This window comes from Stenella coeruleoalba (assembly GCF_951394435.1).
Source record: "Stenella coeruleoalba genome assembly, chromosome: 3".
Taxonomy (NCBI): domain Eukaryota; kingdom Metazoa; phylum Chordata; class Mammalia; order Artiodactyla; family Delphinidae; genus Stenella; species Stenella coeruleoalba.
In genome coordinates this window covers 74,895,229-74,917,826 of record NC_137148.1, presented here as the reverse complement: position 1 = coordinate 74,917,826, position 22,598 = coordinate 74,895,229, and the positions used below count along the sequence as shown (strand labels likewise).

The 22,598-nt window shown below is 40.8% G+C and overlaps 1 long non-coding RNA gene across 2 annotated transcripts; it reads left to right on the top strand.

Moving 5' to 3' along the window:
• Positions 1–4,704: 4,704 nt before the first annotated feature.
• On the top strand, positions 4,705–21,980 carry LOC307184289. 2 transcript variants are annotated; one of them, XR_013827690.1, is made up of 4 exons: positions 4,705–5,364; positions 5,824–5,935; positions 12,201–12,246; positions 21,855–21,974. It is a non-coding gene; the product is annotated as an uncharacterized lncRNA (long non-coding RNA). The 2 variants fall into 2 exon arrangements; XR_013827689.1 differs by lacking the exon at positions 12,201–12,246 and having other exon boundaries at positions 21,855–21,980.
• The last annotated feature ends 618 nt before the right edge of the window (positions 21,981–22,598 follow it).

Here is a 22,598-nt window from a genome sequence, read left to right as displayed (position 1 = left end):
ACGACGAACAGCCTTTTAGTGAAGACATCTTATTTCTTTTCCATTTTCAGTTGGAAGCCACATTGACAGGAGGATTTCTCTTTAGAGGGTAGAGATTGTATGACAGGTGGGAGGTGATGGGGTAAGATGAGACCATTACTTTCAATTTCTCCCCAATATTTTTTCTTTTTGGTTTTTCTTGGCATTAAATTGGTTAAAACACAGTAAATAAGTGGAAAACAAGAGCCTGACATTAGGCAGTTTTAAAAGTTTTTTTTGTTTTGTTTTGTTTCTGCTATAGATACATATCTCCAAATGGTTGAAGCTGAGAAATTGATTATAATTTGTTTTGAAATGAGAATTGTTTTAGTAAGTCTCACATGCTGACTACAATATCATTTAAACTGTTTTCCTTAGCCATTGTTACATATACTTCATGAAGGAGAAACAGCCCTCAGGTTGTTAGGTATGAATGGCTATCCAGAAAAGGACATTTGATTCTAGGACTGAAGGCACTGGGCTTCACTTCCTAAGAAGCCTCTTCTCACCCCCACCCCCAGTCCCATGTTCTTCTGAGTGAAATTCGCATTGCTCCCAGAGCCTGGGACACTTCATTGTAAATTCCTTTAAGGGAATACTCGGTTACCAGGGCTACAAGTTCCCGTCTAAACCCGCCAGCCTCCCTGCCCCCTGCTCCAGGTCTCAGAGACCCTTGGCTGTCAAGGGCTGGGACCTTGGGCCCCCTCCCCTCCTACTCCCAGCCTACCGGAGATCGCAGTTCCAAAGTTCGAAGTTGGGTGGGAGCGGATTAATCCCTCTTTAACTCCTCTTCTTCCCGCCCTCAATTCTGAACCCCAACGGATCCGTTTCCCGGGGTTTCCTGGTGAATAGGAGTGTAGGAGCTGCCCTGTCCAATAAAGATTAAATTAAGTAGAAGAATCCCAGCCGCTGGATATTTGGAAGCTCCGGTGGGGCGTCAAACCGACGTTTAACACATTTTTTCCAGTCACTGTGTACAAATTTTGGACCTGTTGGGCTTAACTTTAGAAAGGAAAGAAGAAAAAAGGTAAGGAAAGAAGGAAGGGAAAAAGAAAAGTGAAAAGAAAAAGCGAAGAAAGAAATTCACAGGAAACCCCCAGTTTCAGGGGGACTTTGCACTCAGAGAGGCTGAAGGCAGAAGCGGGGCTTCCTGACCTTTCTAGTCTTTTCTTTCCCCAACCACTCCTAGAATTGGAGAATCCCTCTCCTAGCTGAGGGCTTGGAATTTTGCTGTCTTGGCGAGTCTGAGTCTACTTTTATCCCTTAGGGACAGTTTGGTGGCCCAGGGTCACAACTGGGTGTGCAGCAGGAAAGATGCACTCAGAACCCAGTCGCCTCCTCTGTGCTTAATTTTTTTTTTTTTTAACACTAAGCTTTTGGTAGCGCAAACTGAGAACTGAGCAGTTTCTTTCAGTGACTGCCCAGCAGGAGAAACAATGGCTTTCTCTGTCGGCAGCGCTTAGCTCTCTGGACACTGACCTTGAAGCTGAGGCCGGGCCAGGCGCTCCCTCCCCTGGGAATCATCCCGGCCCCAAAACATCGGCGTCTCCCTCCCACCTGCTCCTGTAGTCCCAGGGCGCAGTCTGGCGGGGGCAAAAGGCAAGTCCCTTCGTGGCAATGGTTCGTCCGTGCAAATACAACACTGAATAAATTAACCTCAAACCAGCTAGTTGGGGTGTAGTAGTTTAGCAGGACTAATTGCAGACAATGGAGCTGAAATGCCTTTTCCAATTAGCTGCTGGTTGGAGTTTAGTTGGAGGAACTGTCAGCTCCAACGATGGGTAATTGCTTTATTGCTCACAAAACTATCATCTATTTAGAACATATGTGCTAATTACTCTGGATGGGCGTCGAAAAAAGAGACCGTAAATCTAATAGCACTTTAAAAAGTCTGTGGTGCTTGTAAGCAACCCCAGTCCCTTGCACTTACTTCTCCTGCCCAGGTTGGCATGATGGATGGCTGTCTTTCAGAAAGACTAAGGTTTGGACTGGAGGCATCTACGGGATGTTCTGGTCAAATTGCGTGCAAGAGAGTGAGCGGCAGCGCATGCTGGGCAGAAGCGATAAATCACTGTCATCAAAACCAGTACCCTCTTTAGCTGCACACTTTTTTTTTTCATTTTCGCAAAAGATTACTTTAGAAATCTTTTAATTGGATTATGCTGGGAAATTAATCTCCTTTAGCCTTGGCTAAATATATTGTGGCCACTGTCGGGAGGAAAGTCCTGAAACTGCAGCGAGGGCCACGTCCCCTTGCTCTCTCCTTCCCTCAGCCCTCCAGGATCTCCCAGCCGCGTGCGACAGCCGTGCTCCAAGTCGTCAGGAGTGATTGCGGGTGAGAAAGAGTGGAAAGACACATCTGGGCGGAAGGCCACGTCGGTCCCTAGTGAATTTCCTTTGTCCTAAAGGCCACGTTTCAGTCCAGGATTCCCTAGCTCCATATCTAGCATTTCCATAGCACTGCGCCTTCCTCCACAAAGTGTCCTGGGGGCCTGCTACCAGGCAGGAGGGAGGCTGGAGTGGCGGGAAGAGGAAGTGGGGTGTGTTGGCGGAGGGCTGCCAGCCAAAGTCACTACTTTGCCCTTTTCCCACACCTCCACCGCCTCCCTTCTGGGTCTCCGGTGCGGAGCTGGGTCTTTGCTAACACTCTCCACTCTACTTTTTTGCGTAAAGACGCACGGCTTGCTCTTGGCGTTTTCCCTGGTATAACTCTGGAGACTCTTCCCCTTGACGTGCACAGTGGTTGAGGTCCGAGAACTAGGGCCCTCCCCATTTCCCCAGCTCCTAGAGCGCCAGCGCAGTGTTGGGCGGGGACCTCCCTTCCAGCCCCGCGGCCCAGAGTCCTTAGCCTGGTCCAGCGCGGCTCGGGAGGCTGCGGAAGCTGCGGGTCGGACCCTGCCGGCCGCTTATCTCAGCGGGAGATGACAACATCTGTCCGAAACGGGATACCTACTTTTGCAGCTCAATTTAGCTCTTAATAGCAGCCCTCTGAGGTGTGGTTAATTGATAGGGATAAAGGCGTAATGACTGGACGAGGAGACGCCAGTGATCCTTTAATATACTTTTAAAAGAAACAACCACCACCCCAAACACCGGCGAGTCATTGCTCGGTGGGAGGATAAGACCGGGATCTGGCGGCCGGAAGAGCGAAGCCAGTGCTGTTTGTATCTAGAGGCTACAGTGAGGGTGAGCCCTGGCTCTCAGGGCTGGGGCATCCGGGAACCACCAGGGCGCGCAGCTCAGGCTGGCAGGGGGTTGTCGCGTGGCCGCGGAGAGCCGAGCGGGGCGAGGACCTGGAAAGCTCGGGATGACAGGTGACCGGACAGAAGGGCGAGGAGGAGGCTAGAGCCACGGAGGACGCCGCCCCTCCCCGGGCTCGGCCACTCTATCAGCTCTTACCCTGCGCGGGGCTGGATCCCCACGAGACAGGCACCTTCGTCTGCCCTCCCTCCCCGGCTAAGCTACCCCTCATCCAGCGAGAGCGAAATGGTCAAGTGGCAGTGCCAGGCGGACACTCGTGGGGTTCCAATGTCTGGACGACCTCTGAGGGACCTCAGCTCCGGGAGAGAGAGACACGCGCCGCTCTGTGTGTGTGTGTGTGTGTGTGTGTGTGTGTAGATCGCCCCGAAATGCAGAGTCAGAGCAGCAGCCCAACACGTGGCCGTATTTCTGCGGGGTCTGCGCAGAGCTGTGTGGCCAGGCGTTCTGGGATTTTCTCGCGCGCAGCTGGGTCCCGCCACGGGTCCCGCCGCCCTTGCGCACCACACACCCAGACTTCTGCCCGCCACTCTCTCCTCAGCACCGTCCCTTTCCCTCACCTGATCTCCCTTAGCTCAGTTCTAGTTTAGTCTCCAGAGGGTCACAGGAGTGTGTTACACTGCGCAAGCCCCTAACTCAGCTTCACACAAACACGAAAGTGAAAAAAATCAGATCGCCTTTTCTGTTTGCAAAGGGGGACCCCCTCCAGGTGCGGTTGGTGGTGTTCCTAGCAGGTTTTGCGAGTATCCTGTTTTACACTTAGGAGAGGGATAACCTGGATGCTTCAGGTTTGAGCTCCCTCTGGAAGCGAAAGGAGAAATGACTACAATCAGCGTCCATATTTAATTGTATTGAGAGATCGCAGGTGTTTCGGCTGCTGCTATTGTCTGCCTTCCTCCCTGAGCCCACATAACGGACGAGAGAGTCCCAAGAAAGTTAATTTCCCCAAACCTCCTTGCGGAGAAGGAGTGCGTTGTCACAGGGCGAAGCTTTGGGGTACAAGATTTGAAAAAGAGCAATTAAGCCTCCCAACTCGCAGAGTGTGCCTGTCTCGGGTGGTTCTGTCCTTCCACCTCACTGTCTAATCTCATCTACTGTGGTTCTACCCTCTGTGATGTCTAGAAATTCGAGACTCACGGTCTCTTAACCGTCGAGCCTCCCGCCCCGTCCGCAGCCCTAGCCGGGGAGGACTCCAAGGCCGCGGTCTTCAAGGCCGTGGTCTGGTCCTCGAGCGCCTGAGTCAGGGACAGGGTCCCAGATCTAGGTCCATGCTCTGGTCGGCTACTCCCGCTCAGGAGCTCCCTGCCCGGGATGAACTGCGTGACCTGGCGGCGGGTCTCCGAGGCTTTCCCCGAAGGCCTGTGGCCTTCGGGACGCCGGAGTCCTGATGTGACTGTGGCGGCCACTCGTCGTCCGCCGATGCCCTCGGATCAGCGTGGCCCTCGGCGCTGCGGAACCGGAGAGCGGCCCGGAGACACCTGCCCGAAGCCCGCGCCGTCCCCACGGCTGTCAAGGGCCCTTACTCCCCCGTCTCCTCACATTCCTCACCCCACGAGGGCGCTCCCTTGCGAACGAATTCTGCGCTCTGGCCTGCCGTTTTCCCTGTAGGGGCCCTCTGGGGCCCCTCCCACTCCTTCCCTTGAGGCCTGGGAGCTCGGGCCCGAAGCTCAGCCTGGGGCGGGGCTGGGGGGGGGGGGAAGCCGCTCCCGGAAGCGAGGCCCACATCCGGGCACGAAGCCTCGGTCGCGGCGTTGGCGGCCAGGCCCTCGACGCGAGCGGGGAGCCGCGTGCGGCCGAGGGGCCTGGGCCGCGGGTGGGCGCGTCTGGCCGTCCTCCAGGGCAGCGCTTGCGCCGGCGCTGAAGGCCCCCACGCCGCGAGCCGGCCGGAGTGACACAGCCCCGGGCCCGCGCAGAGGAAGAGAGTCAAGAAGTAAGCCAGGCCCGACCGGGGGGTGGCGCACGCTCCCCGAACCCCGGGGCCGAGCCCTCGGTCGGCGCTGGCTGTGTGTTCCCCCCTCGGGTGGGCGCTGCAGACCTCTTCCGAGTGGACCCGGAGGGAGTGAGCCGGCCTCCGCCCAACTTTGTAAGGTTCGGAGACCCACCGTCGAGCGAGACGGCTTTTGCGAGGCTTACTACGCTTCTCTCCTTTCTTTGGCCAGAGCGCTCTGAGCCTGGTGCCTCCGGGGCTGCTCGACAGTTCGCCGCGCCTCGGGCCGCAGGTCCTCTTCAGGTGTTGGGTTGAGAGGGGTAGGGAGCAAGGCCTGGGGCAAGGCTGGGAAACCTCAAACCCTAACTTCTAGTTCGAGGAGCGTGGTTTTAAGAAGTTGGAAAGTCAGTGGGAGTTCACTTCGTGGCCTTCGGCAGCTTTGAAAACATCCGTCCACAAGGCGGGAACAGCACAGTTTAGAAACGGCTGTGTAGTCAATAAAAAATATTTTTTGGAAGACTGTATCTGGACAGTTTTCCCAGAGATTGTTTTATAATCTCGCAATTTACAGAGTTGCTATGTATCTCGCCACTGGTACACTGAATAGTATCTTCCTTCAGACAGGGATTGAGAAACGGAAATACCACCACCCTCGGGCCAAACTTGTGAGGACTGATTGCAGGGGAACTGGTGCTCCAGATGTTGCACTAGAGGCGCTGCAAGTGTGAGCAGGTAACGTGGAGAAGAGTGACATTGTTAACAGAAAGCATCTAATTAACAGTGACTTCATTTGATTGGAAGGATGAAAAAGCCTTTTTAAATCAATCCAGATTCACTGGCCTAAACTCAGCCAATTTATGAATATGTAGCCTGACTGGGGTCTGCTTTCTTTCAAAGATGTCATCTTAGGGGTAATAGCATAGGTGAAGTCATTTGGTTACACTGTGGAAACTTTTATAGTGCCTTCCTTGGGAATTTAATTCAGTGCTTCTTCATTTTATTAGGAACAGACTGACTCCATCAACTGTGCTCTCCCTGTTTAGAGGCAGGACTGCTTGAAGCAATTAGGTTCACCAATTAGCATAGTTTTACTGACCCCAGCAGCAGCACTGCTCCTTAGATTATCCATTTCTTCAAAGTCAGGGAAAAGCTGGAGCACAACATGCTTCCCAGGTGTCCAGGTGGGGGAAATAAGCCCACAAGCAGGGTAGCACAGCAGCGCAAAAAGCTTTCTAATATTCCCTAAGTGTTTGCTTCAGCAACTTTGGTGGATTTTTCTCCCCTTCTCTGATTCTGGATCCTGCAACACCTCCATCTTTTGACATACCCTGTAAAGCCTCTCTCCTTTGGTTGTATTTTGGCAGAACTGCTTTTGAGAAAGTGAATTGTCTCCTTTCTTTTCTGTCTGCCTGCATGCTAATGATGCTCTGGACAATGTTAGGGTCCACAGAGAGGACAATGCTGAAGGGCTACTTTAAACCCTGAGGTGAGAAGGTAAGGGCTCAGCTCTTTGGAGGTGTGTGCATGTGTGTGCATGCATGTACCTCAGGACTTTTGAGAAGAGGCCAGAGGGTGGATATTGGAGATAAGTCATTGCTTTCCCTAATACTGAAGGTTTACCTGCAAGACTTTGTTGCCGTCTCTTCATTGTGACCTCAACTAGTTGGGCCAACATCTTTAATAAATGTCTGGAGCCCAAGGCAGTCTGAGGGAAAAGGGGCTTTGGTCTTGCCACTGTCAAGGGTATTGAAGGGATTACACTTACCTGGCTATTGCCTCTCTCTCTCTCTCTCTCTCTCTCTCCCTCTCTCTCTCTCTCTCTCTCTCTCTCTCTCTCTCTCAACTCTCACTCTCACTTTCATTTTCTCTCCCCTCCTTTTCCCCCCACCCACCCCCTTCTCTAAAATATATATTCCTCTGTTAGATTTCACTAGATTAAATTGCTGACAGTTCATCAGTAGCAGCAACAATGCAATACCCCTAACCTTATTAAATCAATAAATACTAGATCCATGCATTGAATTAAAAATGCATCAGCAGGTCCAGGAATTGCAATCATATGGCCATGGACCTCAGAATCGAAGATGCCACTCAAAAATTGACTAGTTTGCATTTATTTAACCTTTTTTTTTTTCTGTTTTGGATCTGTGATTAAATATTTTGGGCTTTTAATATTTTAGGGACCATTGTGACAGGTTTGATTCTGTTTACTTATTTTTTGAAAATTCGTTTCTTTCACTACTCACATTTAACCATGAAAGAGAAGCATGCATTTAACAATAGTAATACACTGTGACTTTATAGTTCTTGTCATTAGTTTTCATCTAGGGAATATACTTTCACTCAGAATACATTACTCTAGGAAGATATACTCAGGTGCATACATTTCTACATAAGAACAAATAAATTTAGATGAATATGTTTTTGTATATAAATAAACAAATATAGTCAGTGTAAGTGTATTGCTATACATTGATTATGAGTTTATTTAAAAAAAACCCCACATTTAAATTTATCTTTCATTGCCTATTATAAGCCAGAGAGCTATTTATCATGATAAAACAAGTTATTTATTTATAATCTGGTAGGCTTGTTAGAATTCATACCATGAGAGATGGAATTAAAGTTTTCATGTCTTTAAACTTAACACAGTACTTAGCAAGTTATACATATCTTATACTTCAATGTGGTTTACCAGGAATTGGCAGTTAAGTTGTAGATTAGTAGGTGAATTTACAGTTAGTCCCTACTGAAAACAGAATGTATTTAACACCTAGAACTTTAATGGAAAAAGTAATATTACTCTAGCCAGATATTTGTTCATACTGATTAATGATGCTAATTATTTTAAAACATTCATCCCCTATTGACGTCAGCCAGCATATATGGTACTGAATTCTGAAGATACAGTCATCAGGCCTTAGGTTCACCACACTGTGAAAGAAAAAAATCTTTATTTGATGAAATAGGCAATCAACTGAAATCTGTCCTCTTTAAATAAACTGATTCCTCAGTATTTTCCCAGTGTTGGTGTAAGTTGTTGTCTGTGATGTCCCCCAGGGCTCTTTCCTCTGCTCTCTGATTTGGTATATAAAAGCAGCTCTGAATGATGGATTACTGTGTCATTGCAGCCTGCGAAGGATTAATTTGTTTCATTGATTTCTCTTTAGGCAGATTGCCAGAATTTGCTGCTTCCCACCTTTCTGCAAGACTTCTAGAAGTAATAGACAGTAATAGCCTAAGACAAATCAGCTCCTTCACCTAAAAATAGAATCATGAAACTAGGAATCCTACAAAAGCTATGGCAAACTTTTTATTCACATATTGGGAGAGCAATTAATAGGCTACTTAATATGCTTTAGAAATATTTTTAATTGAAAAATTTCCTGACTTTGTGACTTAAAACACCTCATATTAATAGCTCTTAAGTAAGCATTTGTAATGTTTGTCCCATAAGTTTTCTCTAATTTTTAAGGAAAAGAATGTTTAACTCAGGAAAAAAATGTGATGTCTATGTGAGTGACAAATATTTTTCTTTCTATGCCAGATTTTAGGATCAAATAGGATGTCAACATAACTTTTAAGTCCATTAAACATTTATAAGAGTATTTGACCCAAAGAATTGTTAGAAACTTTGGACAAGGACAGAGAGCATTAGAGCATGGAAATAGAATTGTTTAACTGTTTAAAGAAAAAGTATCTTTTTCTGATTAAAAAAGTAGTATCTGTTCATAATAATTTGCAAAAGTTAGATATGATATTTTGTGTGTTTTTCTAAGACTTTTACCTCCAAATATTTTATATATATGTGTGTATGTATACACACACACACACACACACACACACACACACACACACACACACACACACACACACACACACACACACACACACACACCCCCCCCCCCCATAGATATAAACTGTGTCCTGCTTTTCTTCAGTTGGCATTATGCAATGAAAATTTTCCTATATAATTAAAATTATCATTAAAGTCATTTATATCTCTGTATACTGTTTTAACATATATGATTTAATTAATCATTGTTCTACTGTTAGAGAGTTAGGTTTCTAATTTTCCATTATTATAAATAAAGTTATAGAGAATAGCACTTAAAATAAATCTTTTATCATCCCTCTGGTTAATTTCCTTAATATATTATTAGAAAAGAAATTACTTGGATTGAGGCTATAGACTGTTTTTTAAGAGTCTTGATATGAACTGCCAAATTGTTTTTCAGAAAGGTTCTTCCATCTTATACTGATACTGTTTAAAAACTGTTCTCTGTAGAGGCAGCATTCTAATGCATGATACACGAGGAAAGAAAACAGAACAACACTCTTTTCTTTGTGCTCTGAAAGCAGTGGTAACATTTTGCATATACTTAGTCTCTCAGAAGTATTTTCCCAACCGCAGATGTGAAATAGGCGGCTATATAAATCTATTTGTTTCCCTTCTGTAGTGCTGAAAATTATATTGATTTAATGATCTCAAGTTCTACTTTTTATGCAATTAGTTGTGTAGTAAAAACTAATATTGTCATGTGCTAACGTCTTTTTTCCTCTATTGTGCTATGGTAGTAGTCCATGCAATATCAGCAAGTTTATGCTTTTCCTGTGCTTTGCTGAAAGGAAAAAGGAACATCTGTTTCCATTATATATCTGCATCATAATGATAACAGTTAAATAGCTATTATGGTAGAATACAGTAAATATATTTCGCTGAATGACCTGTACTTTCTTGTTGGAAAATTTCAGAGATTTCAGAGACACTTAGTTTTTACAGGTAGTTTCCATGTAGAGGTTTAGAAAGGGCTTTGCTTACTTTTGGTAAACCACTGCAGTTCCTATTTGTTTCATTAAAAACAAATAAACAAAGAACTGTGATGATTAAATACTTGGCTCTCAGGTGAGACTCAAATATATTTCTCTTAGGCATATGTTTAGAGTACAAATTATTGGCTATTTCTCTCTGTTCTTAAATGGGTTAATCATGCTATTAAAAATATAGTTCATTTTGTGTTTTGTGTGATTTGTGTTTTTTTAATGTTTTACTAAGCCGGAGATTGCAAATAGTTATATATATATACTTACAGCCTGTTTTACCCTTTTTTCCTTATGTTAGGGGACGTAGTGATATTTACCTCTTAAGCTCAACAGGAGAATGTTTGAAACCACACAGATTTCCATGGACCTTTAAAATTCCAGAGAAATGTTTTCATTTATTTCACTCAGACTTTGGTTAGAGATGTTTTAGTGGTTACTTAAGAAATGATTAGAAAATATTCTAGACAAAGAATGGTATATAAAGAGAAACAAACACCCATGTACTCCAAACTCAATTTGAGAAATAAAATGTTACCAGAACAATTGAAGCTCTTCGTGATTATATTCCCTTATGGCTTCTTGAAGAGATAATCATCATCCTAAATTTGATAATTATCAACCCTTTTGCCTTTTATGAACTTTTTTTTACATGGTTTAAAAATCTGACATAAGTGACTTGTCATTTTAAACAAATAAATTTAAAAATGTTGGAGCTGCAATAGCTGTTAGAACGGTTTTAATGTAATCGCCTGTGACTGGGTATACTTTAGTGCTTTACTGTCCTCATCTGTGAAGTTGGGGATAGGTTTACGTGTTTCTGATATTTTTCTAGCCATAATTTTAAAAAGTTTTTTGAGTACCTCTTGTTTTCCATATGAAACAATAAAACAAAAGACAGAGGCCCAGAGTGGTTAACTAACTTGCCCAAGACCATGTAGGTAAATCACAGAGCTGGGAATAAAATTCAGTTCTTTCCACTTCCATTCAAACACTCTTTTCTTCAGTCCACATTGTCTGTCATCTTTGGGTACTGGCTGACTGACCGCTGCTCTAGCCTGTGATTAAAGACGATCCACAGGCATGTATGATTTTGAGATTGTGCATGCAGGAAAGGTATTTTTCTCTTAGAATATCTTTTTTGTGGGGAAGAACATTGAAGTCATATCAGCCTGGAAGCTACTTATAGAATGAGAAGACTGTGTGTCCTGCAGTGCCTGTGATTCGCTTCTATATTTTCCGGACTTTCCTGGAAAGAATGACAGTTTGGATATAATGAGACTTTCGATAGGCTCCTTACCCTACAGTTAATTTTCTGATCTTTTCATGGTAACTGGACCAGGAAAATAGGGAGGGGCCCAAACACAAGTGTCTCTTTACATGTACGTGTATCTAAATTTCAAAATATTTTGGCAGTCAGGTCTTTAACAAATTACTTCTTCCTTTTTTATGTAGCTTATGCTATGGTCAAATCACAAATGACTTTCTTTTTGAAAATGAGTTTGTTTCTTGTTTCTATTTAGCAGCCAACTTACAAGAGCACTAAAGTGAAAGTAGCGCAAATAAAATAATGTGGAAACATGTTTTTAAAATCCCTTTGGAGCAAAACCCCATTCTAAAAATGGCAACTTAGAATTACATGCATGTTCGTTCTCTTTCAGGTTTTTACTCTGACAAATTTAATTCATGCTTAGTTAAGATGAGTAAGCTTGAGTCATAATATTCACACAGACAGTGCCATGCCTCTCGTATGAAAAAATAGCAGTATAAGTAGAAGTGGAGTTATGTGTGCTATTGTAAAACCATTTTTCCTCAAATCTGTTGCTTCTAGACCAAAAAAGTTGATTTAATAAATTGTTTGCTTCCTTCTGTAAATACATACTTGGAAACTTATAATAGTAGTTTCTCTTTTTAGGGCCTGTGAAGCTACTAACAGTAGCTTAGTCAATGCTATAAATATTCTCAAGGTAGTTGTGTTTTAACAATAAACCAGATAACACATTTTTTTCTCTGAGTATTTTAGATCAGTTAGCTTATGTGTTCAGCAGCTTCTAGTAGGAAATTTCCCCTAGCATATTAGATTGGGGAGGAGAGACCCAATGTAATCAGACACCAGTACCCCTTTTATTTAGCCATTGCTTACACTCACTGAATATGATGTCTTTCATTTCTGTAGCATTTCTGTCTGGAGAGAAAGCTGTGTTATATACGAATATGTGTGTGTAAGTATTTCAAAAGGCAATTCTTGTCTAGTTGAAAGTTCTGGTGAACATCTGTAGTGTGTAATATAAGGAATTTTCTACACTGGTTAAATTTCCCCATATTGCTCTAGCAGGTAGGTGAAACTCAAGAGAAAAGGTGTAGGTAAAGGAAACTAGCCCCTGACTAACCTGTTTTCTTCCTGAACACAGTATGAATCTTGATGACAGTGGTGAGTATACAGAATTTTAACCACCAAATCAACAATGCTTAAATCAGAGAGATCCCAGTGAGACACAAGAATGTATAGTCTATACATAGACCACATACGTTACCTCACTTAGGTATAATAGCTCTTGTAGAAAGGTAGTGTGCTGTTTGCGGAAACAACAACCAGATACGGTAAAAAGATAATTTTCTTTTGGCCATATATACTACCAGGATTATAGGTCCTTTGATGTCTGTACTGTTTCTCCTCAGTTCTTAATGACTTCACTTTACTTATTTATTAAAAAATTTTTTCCTTGAAGTATAGTTGATTTACAATGTTGTGTTAGTTTCTGGTGTACAGCAGAGTAATTCAGTTATACATATATATATTCTTTTTCATATTCTTTTCCATTATGCATTATTACAGGATGTTGAATATAGTTCCCTGTGCTTTACAGTAGTACCTTGTTTATTTTATATATAGTAATTTGTATCTGTTAATCCCAAACTCCTAGTTTATCCCTCCCCCACCCCATTTCCCCTTTGGTAACCATAAATTTGTTTTCTATGTCTGTGACTCTGTTTCTATTTTGTAAATAAGTTAGTTTGTATCATATTTTAGATTCCACATATAAGTGATATCATATGGTATTAGCCATAAAAAAGAATGATGACATTCGCAGCAACATGATTGGACATAGAGATTATCATACTAAGTGAAGTAAGTCAGAAAGAGAAAGACTTCACTTTAGGCCAAGTTGAGATTATTTTAAAACCAGCGTTGACTGTATATTTTCTACTGACACAGCCAATATACACTTTCGGGCTGTGACCTTGGAATTTGTCTGTGGCTTACAAGGGATAGAATTTTCTTCTACTAATGTTAGAATTTGCACGTTGTAAAATTTTGTCCATGTCCTGTTTTGAATTCCCAGCTCTTTAGGATTTTCCTATTATTTGATTCTTAGGAGAATTATGTTACAGTTGTGCTTATTGTTCTTGAGGTATAGTTAACACTTAAAGTTCTTGTCATGCTTAAGGCATGTGAAGTAGATAAAGGCAGAGCCCCTGCCCTCGGGGTATAATTGTCTTTTGCCAATAATTTAACAGATTGTATTTTCTTAATGTAATGCATTTGTGTGATTTTATTAATATTACTATATTAGGACTTTAAAGGAAAAAAGAAAATATACTTAGTTTTCTGTTGCTGTTCTTTACCCTTTGAAAAAATTCTTAGAATTATAATTTGAGCTCAGCCAAAGTGTTATCATATTATTCTTTTTTATTCTATAAGTTTCAAGTGTATGGCATTGTAATTTGACATTTGTATATACTACGAAGTGATCACCACCACAAGTCTAGTTGACCCCTTCATCCATTTTACCCACCTCTCCCCACTCATTTCCCCTCTGGTAACCACTAATCTGATCTCTGTATTTATTAGCTTTTTTTGTTTTATTTTGTTTGTTCTTTTTTTTTTTTTTAGATTCTACATATGAGTGAAGTAGTATGATCTTTGTCTTTCTCCATCTGACTTATTTCACTTAGCATAATACCATCAAGGACCACCTATGTTGTTGCAAGTGGCAGGATTTCACTCTTTTTTGTGGCTGAGTAAATTTTCATTATAGACACACACACACACACACACACACATCCCACATCTTTTTTATCCATTCATATACCATTGGGCACTTAGGTTGCTTCCATATCTTGGCTATTGTAAATAATGCTGTAATGAGCATAGGGGTGCATATATATTTTAGAAATAGTGTTCTCATGTTCTTCAGATAAATACGCAGAAGAGGAACAGCTGGGTCATATGGTAGTTCTTAATTTTTTGAGGGATCTCTACATTGTTTTAGTACCATGTTATTCTTTTTTAAATTTATTTTTTATTGAAGTATAGATGAACTACAGTGTTGTATTAATTACTGCTGTACAGCAAAGTGACTCAGTTATACATGTATACACATTCTTTTTCATATTCTTTTCAATTATGGTTTTTCACGGGATATTGAATATATTTCCCTGAGCTATACAGTAGGATGTTGTTGTTTACCCATTCTATATATACCAGTTTGCATCTGCTAATCCCTAACTCCCAATCCAACCTTCTACCACCCCCCTCCCCCTTGGCAACTAGCAGTCTGTTCCCTATATCCCTGATTCTGTTTCTGTTTCATAGATAGGTTCATTTGTGTCATAGTTAGATTCCACATGTAAGTGATATCATATGGTATTTGTCTTTCTGACTTCACTTAGTATGATAATCTCTAGTTGCATCTATGTTGCCGCAAGTAGCATTATATCATTCTTTTTTATGGCTGACTAGTATTCCATTGTATATGTGTACCACATATTCTTTATCCGTACATCTGTTGAAGGACATTTAGGTTGTTTCCATGTCTTGGCTATTGTGAATAGTGCTCCTATGAACATAGGGGTGCATGTGTCTTTTTGAATTATAGTTTTGTCTGGGTATATGGCCAGTAGTGGGATTGCTGAGTCATATGGTAATTCTATTTTTAGTTTTCTGAGAAACCTCCATACTGTTTTCCACAGTGGATGCACCAGCTTACATTCTCACCAACAGTGTGGGAGGGTTCCCTTTTCTCCATACCCTCTCCAGCATTTATTTGTAGACCTTTTTTTTTTTTTTTGGAATATCTCTATTTATTTAGGTCATCTTTATCTTTTTAAAATGAGTTATCTATTTTATACATATTAGTGTATATACATCAATCCCAATCTCCCAATTCATCCCCGCCATCCCCTGCTTTCCCCCCTTTGGTGTCCATACATTTATTCTCTACATTTGGGTCTCTATTTCTGCCTTGCACACTGGTTCATCTGTACCATTTTTTAGATTCCACATTTTAGATTTTAGATTCCACATACATTAATATATTTGTTTTTCTCTTTCTTTTTTTTTTATTTTTATTTTTTACTTTTTTTTTTATATTTTTTTAACATCTTTATTGGGGTATAATTGCTTTACAATGGTGTGTTAGTTTCTGCTTTATAACAAAGTGAATCAGTCATACATAAACATATGTTCCCATATGTCTTCCCTCTTGCGTCTCCCTCCCTCCCACCCTCCCTATCCCACCCCTCCAGGCTGTCATAAAGCACCGAGCCAATATCCCTGTGCCATGTGGCTGCTTCCCACTAGCTATCTACCTTACTATGTTTGTTAGTGTGTATATGCCCATGACTCTCTCTCGCCCTGTCACAGCTCACCCTTCCCCCTCCCCATAACCTCAAGTCCGTTCTCTAGGAGGTCTGCGTCTTTATTCCTGCTTTACCCCTAAGTTCTTCATGACATTTTTTCCCTTAAATTCCATATATATGTGTTAGCATACGGTATTTGTCTTTTTCTTTCTGACTTACTTCACTCTGTATGACAGACTCTAGGTCCATCCACATCTCTACAAATGACCCAGTTTCATTCCTTTTTATGGCTGAGTAATATTCCATTGTATATATGTACCACATCTTCTTTATCCATTCATCTGTCGATGAGAATTTAGGTTGCTTCCATGACCTGGCTATTGTAAATAGTGCTGCAATGAACATTGGGGTGCATGTGTCTTTTTGAATTATGGTTTTCTCTGGGTATATGCCATGTAGTGGGATTGCTGGGTCATAGGGTAGTTCTGTATTATTAAGGACCCTCCATAATGTTCTCCATAGTGACTGTATCAATTTACATTCCTACCAGCAGTGCAAGAGGGTTCCCTTTTTTCCACACCCTCTCCAGCATTTGTTGTTTGTAGATTTTCTGATGATGCCCATTCTAACTCTTGAAGTGATACCTCATTGCAGTTTTGATTTGCATTTCTCTAATAATTAGCAATGTTGAGCATCTTTTCATGTGCCTATTGGCCATCTGTATTTCTTCTTTGGAGAAATGTCTCTTTAGGTCTTCTGCGCATTTTTTGATTGGGTTGTTTGTTTTTTTGTTGTCAAGCTGTATAAACTGTTTGTATATTTTGGAAATTAAGCGCTTGTTGGTCGCATCATTTGCAAATATTTCCTCCCATTCTGTAGGTTGTCTTTTCATTTTGTTTATGGTTTCCTTTGCTGTGCAAAAGCTTGTAAGTTTGATTAGGTCCCATTTGTTTATTTTTGTTTTTATTTCTGTTTCCTTGGGAGACTGACTTAGAAAGCATTGGTACGATTTATGTCAGAGAATGTTTTGCCTATGTTGTCTTCTAGGAGTTTTATGGTGTCATGTCTTATGTTTAACTCTTTAAGCCATTTTGCCAAAGCAATCCTGAAGAAAAAGAACAAAGCAGGAGGCATGACCATCTCAGACTTCAGACAACACAGTACAACAAGGCTACAGTAATCAAAATAGCATGGTATTGTCACAAAATCGGACATATGGATCAATGGAACAGAATAGAGAGCCCAGAAATAAACCCACACACCTATGGTCAATTAATTTTTGACAAAGGAGGCAAGAATATACAATGGGAAAAAGTCTCTTTAGCAAGTGGTGTTGGGAAAGTTGGACAGCCGCATGTAAATCAATGAAGTTAGAACACACCCTCTCACCATACACAAAAATAAACTCAAAAAAATACTGTTATTCTTAATATAGTAGCTTGAGTAAATAGAAAATGGCATTTTCTAACTTTAAATAAGTTAAAAAAATAAGATCCAAGAATTTTTTTTATACTTGGTTTAAATTAAGTATGCCAATGATCTCTCTGTAAATAAATAATAATTACATAATAATGTTTTCTGAAAAGTGGACTTTATGTTCCTTATTTAGCAAGAAGCAGATTCATTTTTTAAAGAAACTCAATTACAAAGTCTATTTGAGTTACAGTTAGGACATATACTAAATATGAAGGCAAAACATGTTTTCATAAATATTTACAAAAATACCTGTGTTTGGTCTTGACCCCATGTTAGCTTTGCTGCTAATATTATTGAATTCATTACAGCATTGAACATGTTTTTACAGTTCCCCAAAGTTTATTAAGAGTACTAAGAGTAATTTACTATTTGGCTTTCTTACATGGAGCAGTGAGTTGTTGATACATTTTCTAACAAATTTGACCAATGTAGATAGCTGTTTTAGATGGAAAGGTTAACAAAAATACCACCATTGTCTCCATAGTAATTGCAGTCTTTTTGGACTTAATTATGTAGTTTCTTTCTTTCTTTTTTTTTTTGGCCACACTGTGTGGCCTATGGGGTCCTAGTTTCCTGACCAGGGATTGAACCTGGGCCACAGCAGTGAAAGTGCCGTGTCCTAACCACTGCACCACCAGGGAATTCTGTCTTTTATTTCTTTATAAGTAGGTGTGTAAGTGTCAGTTTATAGGTATTGCAATGAGCAGTGGAGGTATAATTTGTATCTTATGAAGCGTGTTTGCATGATATAACAAGGTTCTTTTGAATTTTGGTAATCAGTTGGGTTTTGCATTATTTAACTATTTCTCAAAAGGAGTATACAAATTCCAAAATGAGTCCCTTTTCAATTGGTTACAGTTTTGGGATGTGTATTTTACATTTGGAAGATATTTAAAAAGAGGCAGAAAGCACATCAGTAATACCTGGTAGAAGGTTATAATGGATTATGCCATACTATTAGAGTTAACCTGCTGTCAGTCTAAGTTGTAAAGGTAGTTTTTCTGGACTGGCTAGAACTTAGTGATCTGAGGGAATTAAGGATTGGTACTGTACAGCTTTGAAAGCCACACACCAAAGATGTCTGTGACAGCCCAGAGTCACCAAGATCTTATTTGTATCATTCCAATATTGATGAGTTTAAATGTGTTTTGAGTTTTGAAAAATAGTTTTAAAATTCTGAAAGTCCTACATTTTCTAGTAAGGAACTAGTCAAAGGCAATATTTTTAAATACAGTACATATGATCAAGACATTTGTTCTTACGTAAACTTGCCTAGTTATTTGTTTTACCCAAGAGAAGTATAAAAAACCTTAATTTATGAATTTTACTTTTTATATAAGTAGTAAAACCCTATTATCAACCCTATTTAGCATTATATGCTAAACACATTTCATATATTATTCCCATTTTACTGATGAAGAATTTGAGGCTCAAGCATTGTTAAGTATTTGCTCAAGTCACATAGCTGGTAAGTAATAGAACAAGAATTTGGATTGAAGTATTTGTCACTCCAGAACCCATTTCTGACCTGTGCTGACTTCATTGCTCCTTATTAAGTAACTCATTATACTACTTTTTGATTTTATGATGGGTCAAGTTGTATTCTTACAGGTACATAAAAATGCATAGAGCAACTCTCTTAAAAACATAGGAAAATCTATATAATTTCATGTTATGCTCATGTCCTAGTATCTATAGGATGCTATCATTCTCCAGTGTTTGATTATGTGATGCTGTATGTATAAATGGTACTATATAGGATGAAGGTTGACTCATACCCCCTTAGAGTTTTTTGGCACTCGGTTGGTTTAGCTGTTAAATAGCACTTTTGCTACAAAATTTAAAAATGAATAAGAAGAAATTTTATTTCTGATTGGCAATCTTTCTTCAGAATATTTTCATCTTTAGTGACTTTCAGGGGAAAAAAAATCGTTTCCCTTTGTGGGTATATATTTTGCTAGGGCTGCTGTAACAAAGTACCACAAATGGGGGTAGCTTAAGCAACAGTAACTTATTGTCTCTCAGTTCTGTAGGCTAGAAGTCCAAGATTAAAATGTTGGCAAGGTTGGTTCTTCTGAGGGCTGTAAGGGAGAGAATCTATTCCATGCCTCTTTCCATAGCTTGTGCTGGTGTGCTGGCAGTCTTTGGTGTTCTTTGACTTGTAGATGCATAACCCTGACCCTTGCCTTCATCTTCATGTAGTGTCCTCCCTGTGTGTATTATTGTCTCTGTGTCCAAATTTCCTCTATTTATAAGGACATCAGTCATATTGAATCAGAACTCACCCTAATGACCTCATTTTAACTTGATTATCTGCAAAGACCCTATTCCCAAATAAGGTCATATTCATAGGTACTGAGGGTTAGGACTTCAACATCTTTTAGGGGGACACAATGCAACTCATAATAGTAGGCAGTTTCTTCTGAGATAATAGATTTGAAAACTCTTTTGTAGTTTGTAGGTTATATGCATAAATTTGCAGTTTATCAAATCATTGGTGTACTTACAGGCACATATATCCATAAATGAGTCATGTCTGAATATTTGTTTTAGAATAGGACTGATTTTGCACTAGCATTCTCTTTTTTTATTCACTAGTATTCTTGTAGAAAATCGTAGGAAGAACAAACGAGAACTATTCAGGAAAGATTTCAATAAATAATATGATTGTATGTCTCAATATGTGGGGCAGATAATGAGCTATTGGTAATGTATGTATAAGATCATTATAGCTGGCGACATGATGAAGTTGGGATTTAGGTAGGCATTCAGGGTAAGAGGATGTTACAGAAGTAGAAATGGCATGGGTTTAGGTTCTGATGTAGGAATGAGTATTTTATGTATAGTGGGCTGTGGTGATGAAGGGAGCCTTTGGAGCCAATTATGTTGTCAAGGAATCCTGGCTCTGGCCCTTTAGGGTTAATGCCAGTAGTAGCTTTTAAGTTTCAAGGAATTGACCTAAAATTTATTTTTAATTCTGACGTGTGGAGAATTTCAAATAGATTAGGAACAAGAAGAAAAATATAACCTGTAACCCCAATACCCAGAGCTAGTCATTATTAATATTTTGGTATCTTGATACAGTTTCTATGAAATTTCTGCTATGCTGTTTCCTTGAGGTTATATCACATAAACAGTTTTATAAAATAAATTAGAATCTGTAGTATTCTCTAAATCTATATCTCAATTCAAGATCCACTGGGTAACAAACCTAATGGTCATTGGTGAATTGGGTCACCATAGTTCCATAAACCATTAAAGTCAAGTCAGCTTTGTTTCATGATTTGGTCCCATGCCTCTAGTCTTGTCTTTCCTCCGATCTTTCACACTGCTGCCAAGACCTTTTTATTTTTTATTTTTATTTTTGCAGTACGTGGGCCTCTCACTGCTGTGGCCTCTCCCGTTGCGGAGCACAGGTTCTGGACGTGCAGGCTCAGCAGTCATGGCTCACGGGCCCAGCCGCTCCGCAGCATGTGGGATCCTCCCGGACCGGGGCATGAACCCATGTCCCCTGCATCGGCAGGCGGACTCTCAACCACTGCGCCACCAGGGAAGCCCCCAAGATCTTTTTAATGATCATGTCATGCTCTTGGCTTACCTCCTTTGGTCAGGACAGAGGTCCAGCTTTTTAGCATAATAAGGCATCTCTGTGATCTTTCTTATGCCTTTTCTCCCCCTCATCTGCTGCCTTCCCAAAAGCTTCTTAAAGTTCTCAATATATTGTGTACCCTTTTGCATACCTGTAATTTTTCACCTCTTCCTTCTGCTAAGAATGCCCTTTCTCTGTCCCTCTGTTCAGCAGCTACTCATTCTTTAGTACTCATCTCACATGACATTTTCTCTCTAAAGCTTTTATTCTAAGACAGTTTTCCTCCCTTTTAGTATCTGTAGCACTTTCTATAAAACTTGTTATGAACTGATTTCAGAGTATTATAATGGCTATTTTCCATGTTTATCTTTCTTACTAGACTGAGTTATTTAAGGGCAGGGATCATGTGTTATTTACACTAATATCCATGGAACTTAGTATGGTACCTAGTAGGTGTTTGAGCAAAACATTTGTTGAATTAATAAATAATGTTGGACTTCCCTGGTGGCGCAGTGGTTAAGGATACGCCTGCCAATGCAGGGGACACGGGTTCGATCCCTAGTCCGGGAAGATCCCACATGCTGCGGAGCAACTAAGCCTGTGCGCCACAACTACTGAGCCTGCACTCTAGAGCCTGCAAGCCACAACTACTGAGCCTGCATGCCTAGAGCCTGTGCTCTGCAGCAAGAGAAGCCACTGCAATGAGAAGCCCGTGCACCACAACGAAGAGTAGCCCCTGCTCGCCGCAACTAGAGAAAGCCTGTGTGCAGCAATGAATACACGATGCAGCCAAAAAGAAATATAAATAAATAAATAAATAAATAATCTTGCCTTTTCATCTTATACTGTCCTGCCAGGAATGGTAGCTGTAGCTAGAATAAGTGATTATTTTGGGGGTGACAGGTGAAGGAGTAAGATGACTAGTTCAATTCAACTTATCAGACATTTATTAAGTATTTAAAAATGGTAAGGTGCTCTGCTAGGCATTGTTGAAATGGGAAACTAATATGAAGAGGAACTTTGGGAGTTTGCAGCCTAATTCCCAATTTTGATGAGTTGGTGAGGGATGATGATAAGGAATGTAATGAAGAGTTGATAAGGAGACAGATCCTTTAAAACAGAATTGTGACTGGAAACATCTGTTATAGTGCCTTAAAATGAACAAAGATTATTTGTTTACAGGTGGCAGTAGACCTGCATCGAAGGTTGTAGCAGATGTTCTCAACATTTCTCTTGAAATTTCCTTATCTCCATTTGCAAGAGGAGCCCCAGAGCCTCATCCCTGTGGTAGCTGCCATGTTCTGGTATGACGCTGTGTTCTTCCTCTTCATCCTTCCTGTTCTAACAGAGGATCTGGGGTAGAATTTAGCTGTTTGTTATTGTAAGCAACTGTGTAGAAAAGGAAGTGGAATGTTTCAATAATACTGATATTGTGATTTCTTTGAGATTGTGTACTATGCCTTGTTATTTTTATACCTGTCATAGAATCCCCAGGCATAAAAATTTAAAAAATAGTGATTGCCTTGCTCATCATAGGTACTTAGCATTGTGATTTTGTTTGAATGGTATCCAGTTGTTAGCTGCTTCTTAGTGAATTTTTTTTCTTATTTTTTTAATTAAAAAAATTTTTTTTTGGCCACACCACCTGACTTGTGGGATCTTAGTTCCCTGACCAGGGATTGAACCTGCACCCCCTGCACTGGAAGCACGGAGTCTTAACCACTGGATCGCCCGGGAAGTCCTGCTTTTTAATGATTTTTAACAAATATTAATCTCTTACTCCCTTAAATAATAAAGAAGCACATAACATTAATTTTACTTATACTAAAAACTATGTCTTCAGCAATGTTTAGCTAGCTCCTCAACTCTTGTGAAGGAGATTCAACTGGCAACTGATAAAATTCCATATCGGGAGTATTTATTTAC